Source organism: Macaca nemestrina, chromosome 1, assembly GCF_043159975.1.
Source record: "Macaca nemestrina isolate mMacNem1 chromosome 1, mMacNem.hap1, whole genome shotgun sequence".
Lineage (NCBI taxonomy): Eukaryota > Metazoa > Chordata > Mammalia > Primates > Cercopithecidae > Macaca > Macaca nemestrina.
Window position 1 is genome coordinate 115,467,045 of NC_092125.1, and position 5,040 is coordinate 115,472,084.

The 5,040-nt window shown below is 46.6% G+C and overlaps 1 pseudogene; it reads left to right on the forward strand.

Moving 5' to 3' along the window:
- The first annotated feature begins 847 nt into the window (after window positions 1-847).
- Window positions 848-1,744, forward strand: LOC105479097 (voltage-dependent anion-selective channel protein 2-like; annotated as a pseudogene).
- Window positions 1,745-5,040: the final 3,296 nt, after the last annotated feature.

The following is a 5,040-nucleotide window of genomic DNA, read 5'->3' on the forward strand; positions in this document are numbered from 1 at the left end:
AGAGTACAAGAGCATAAGAAAATGCCAGCAAAACTTATAAATAATATTCTCAAAGTGATACAAGATATTGCACCTGTGAAATGGAAAAAGGGAAGCTTAAAACGGGGATATGTTCGAAAACAGGTTAAAGAGTTGACAGCAAAACTTAGAAATTCAGTGGAAAGTTTACAAGGTTTTTTCAGAAAAGTCACTCAGAAGGTAAAACAAAAAGAGACATGAGACAGATGGAGAGAGAGAGAGATTCTGATTGAAAACCAGAAATAAACAGTAGCACTAGACTAGTCCAGAGGTCCAACATCTGAATAATCAAAATCCAGAATGAGAAAACAGAGAAAAGGGAGAAAACATTTTTAAAGAAAGAGTAAAGGAAAAATTTCCTATAACTGAAGGATATAACTTTCAGATTAACATCACTCATGGAGTGCCCAGCACAGTGAATGTAAACATATACACATACAGTCACATAGACACGGGCACTTACACACAGGCATACAGACACACAGACACAGACTCTTACACACACAGGCACGCAGACACAGGCACTTACACACATGCACACACAGAGACACAGACACAGGCACATAAAAATCATACAGAGGCACACACAGACCAAGACACTTTATCATAGAATCCAGAACACCAGAAGTAAAGAGAAGACTCTCGGAGGGCAGGGGCTGGGGGAACAGGTCACATACAAGGATAAAGCATCAGTGGCATCAGACCTCTCAACAGCAATACTAGAAGCTAAAAGACAATGAAGCTCCTTCCCTTGCCCTCCAGCCATGGCAGGTGCAGCTCCATGAGTGACTCCAGTGGCCTCACCTGCAAGTGGAGCAACAGCAGCAGCCTCACTAAGGAGACCACCAGATCACCTCTTCCTCAGGCCTGACCATGTCGACCTACCGACAGACCTGTACGCAGCCAGTGTGTCTTCCTTCATCATACGCTCACCTTGTCAAAGCTCCCAGAGAGGGTTTCAACAAAGGATTTGGTTTCAAGTTGGTGAAACGAGGTAAAAGCAAAGTCACGTGGTGGTGTGGAATTCTCAGTCTGGTTCATCTAATACAGACAGCGGTAAAGTTACTGGGATCTTGGAGTCCAAATATAAATGGTGCAAGTATGACTTGACTTTCACAGAAAAATGGAACACTGATGACACTCGGGACAGAAACCACAACTGAAGACCAAATTTGTCAAGGTTTGAAAATGATATTAGATACTACCTTTTCACCAAACATAGGAAAGAAAAGTGGCAAAATCAAGTCCTCTCACAAGAAGGGGTGTGTAAAGCTTGGCTTTGATGTTAACTTTGATTTTGCTGGGCTTGCAATTCATGGTTCAGCTTGCTGGGTACCAGATGAGCTTTGACAGCACCAAGTCAAAGCAGATGAGGAATCACTTTGCAGTGGGCTACAGGACTGGCGACTTCCAGCTGCACACTAATGTCAATGATGGGGCAGAATTTGAGGGATCCGTTTGTCAGAAAGTATGTGAAGATCCTGATGCTTTAGTAAACCTTGCTTGGACATCAGGTACCAGCTGCGCTCGTTTTGGCCTTGCAGCTAAATTTCAATTAAAACCCACTGCTTCCATTTCTGCAAAAGTCAACAACTGGTTGACTGGGGAGGGCTACACTCCACCCCGGAGGCCTGGTGTGAAGCTCACCCTGTCTACTCCGGTAGATGGGAAGAGCATGGATGCTGGAGGCCACACACTTGGCCTTGCCCTGGACCTGCAGGCTTAATCCAGATGAAAGAAGCCTCTGGGAATGGATATCAGAAGACTCGGCCTTGATGTATTTCCATTGTGACTAGCAGGCTTTTTCCCCCTGAGAAGGTGATCAAAATGAAGGATGATCTAAACATGAGCTGTATTTTTAATCTTTAGATGGTTACTTGTTAGCTGCTTTCTAGTTCAATAGGCTCTCTCTCTCTAGTTGCCAATGCTGCAGTCCTGCAGTTATCTGTACATTGTCTAGATGTATTTAACTGTTAAATGTGCTACCCACTAATCATGAAATAGACCTTTATGAAAACTGCACCGTTGTGCTCGCGTTTGTTTTTATGTTCCTTTACACACTGAATATTGTCATTGCATGAGATGAATCAGTGGACATTTTAAGATGAGATTTAAATTATTTTTGTCAAATTTAACCACCATTAGAATTACTTTTGGTATCCCAGAACATTACAAATCATGAATAAAACAAGCATATAATTAATGGCTCCAAGTACCTGCCAGCGAGGGTCAAATCGCCCTGGTATCTTGCTACTACTTTGTTTTTCAGGTGAGCATTCTGCTCTTCACCTCAATCTGTCCCTAGATTAGTTCCGTGAACCTTTTAAGACTACAATAAGAGCGTACACGCTTTTAAAAAATTTTTATAATGAGGAAATGTCTCCACATTCCGAAGAAAAATGAGTACTAGCCTAGAATTTTATGCTCAGCCAAATTCAAGAATGTTATACTCAGCCAAATTCAATCCAAGATGAGGGTAGAATAAAGCTATTTCAGACATCCATGCAGGCTGACTGGCTGGGCCCTCTATCCTCTCAGTCTACCCTGATGTGAGACGGTGAGGAGGTAGATGATCTGTCTCTGGGGGCTGCTGTTTCAGGGGATGGCAGGCAAGAGAAACACCTGCATACAGCAGCTGCTTGGGAGATAGGACCCCTGTGTGGGGGCATGAACAATACCCCAAGTACTGCTCCACTAAGGGAAGCTTGGACGCCTAGGGGATATTGTTTGGTTCTCAGAATAACTAGGGGATGCTAGAGCCATCAGCTCCCTAAGGACCAGGATGCTAAATGTTCTACAATGCAGGGGACAGTCCCTCAACAGAGAATTGCTCTACCCGTAATCGCAAAAGCACATCCTTGAGAAATCCTGAATTAGATACTTTCTTTGGCTTTCATTGTGAGGCTGTTTATACTTAAAGCGGGGTTGAGTGGGAGTAGAATGCTATGGGGGTAGGCTGGGTGTGGTGGCTCACGCCTGTAATTCCAATATTTTGGGAGGCCGAGGTAAGCCGATCGCCTAAGGTCAGGAGTTCAAGAGCAGCCTGGCCAACATGATGAAACCCCGTCTCCACTAAAAGTACAAAAATTAGCCAGGTGTGGTGGTGGGTGCCTGTAATCCCAGCTACTCAGGAGGCTGAGGCAGGAGAATTGCTTGAACCCGTGAGGCAGAAGTTGCGGTGAGCCAAGATCGCGCCGCTGCACTCCAGCCTGAGCGACAAGAGTGAGACTCCGTCTCAAGAAAAAAAAAAAGAATGCTATGGGGATGAGTCAGGTGAAGTGGAGAAGACAGCTGAATAGGGGAGAAGGAAGGAGAGGGAAACTATTGAAACTATTCCAGGACATAAAATACAATGACTGACTAGAATAAACAGGTATGCCTGACATTCGTTAGTCTACAGAACAAATTCTACTATCGAATTCTTTGTGGCGATGCCCACATTTGTAAAGGGTTCTGTGATTGTTCTGTGCCGAAGTTCAGGCCTACACCCTGTCAGCATGCCTTGCCTGGACCATTGCTGTGGCTGCCTTTCAGGTCTCCCTGTTTCCAGTCTCCCCTCTGCCCCTTCGTCCACGACACTGTTGCCAGAGTGATCTTTCGAAACACAGACCCAAATCTTTCAAAACAGTACTTGGGGTATCGTTCATGTCCCCACACAGGGATCCCATCTCCCAAGCAGCCGCTGTATGCAGGTGTTTCTCTTGTCACTCCCCTGCTAAAAGCTTTCAGTGGCTCCCCACTGCCTCCCCATTCCCCAGGGAGTGTGCAGCCAAACGGGACTCATCCTGCAAGCATCCAAGGCCCCTGCTTTCTGAGGCTTCTTCCAGTCATCCCCTGCCAACGCGACCCTAACGTTGTCCTCCTCTGTCACAGTACTCATCTACAGCATGACACCAGCATGTTTTTGTCTTGTATTTCCCAGGAGCTCTTTATGGGCAGGGGCTATTTCTCATCCTTCCCTGACCCCCAGGGCCTGGCAAAGTGGCGTGCACAGGATGTGCTGAGCACTGCTCCTGTGCTCACTGAATACAGTTGAGCCATTTCTCCCTCACAAGAAGCCTGAGCGCAGAGAAAGCCCAGGATCCCTCCTGTCACCAGCATAAGCAAGGGATCCACATCACTTCAGGCCTTCTCTGGGCAACTGAGTCCTTCACAGCTTCTTTGAGTCACAAAGGCCACTGTGGAGCTGTGGGCAAGGATCCTACAGATAGGCTAACCCAATATCTTCATTTTGCAGATGAGGAAACTGAGTCCCAGCAAAAGCTGCTGCCTCACCTGAGGCTACAATGCTGCACACACCAGAAGAGGACATGGTCTGCTGGTGTCCAGGCCGGTGCCCCACCAGCTCTCACCCTATGTGAAATGGAACTAATTGGAAACTGGTGACCATTTTTCCAGATAAAATGTGGGCTTCCTCACCCTATCCTCCCTTCTTACTGCAACCGGAAGCTATAGTGGAGGATGTGGGGCTGGGAGGGATGGGAAATAGACTTGGAAGGTGATTTGAGGCTTCCTTTATTTGATTTTATTTTTTGAGGTGGATTCTCACTCTGTCGCCCAGGCTGGAGTGCAGTGATGTGATCTCAGTTCACTGCAACCTCTGCCTCCCAGGTTCAAGCAATTCTCCTGCTTCAGCCTCCCTAGTATCTGGGACTACAGGTGCACTCCACCATGCCCAGCTAATTTTGTATTTTTAGTACAGACTCCGCCATGCCCAGCTAATTTCTGTATTTCTAGTTTCACTATGTTGGCCAGGTTGGTCGTGAACTCCTGATCTCAAGCAATCCACCCACCTTGGCCTCCCAAAGTGCTGGGATTATAGGTGCGAGCCACTGTGTCCGGCCCAAGACTTCCTGTAAACGTTCGCTTTTGCAAGATCCCGAGCCTCGTTCTACAGGCAATGAAGAGCTATTGAAGGTTTTTGAGAACAGGGTGACTTAATTGCAGCAGAGCTTTGGGCTGAAGGGAGAAGTGGGAAATGCGGGCCTCTAGGGACCTGAGCAGGACCACTGCCCCCATAAG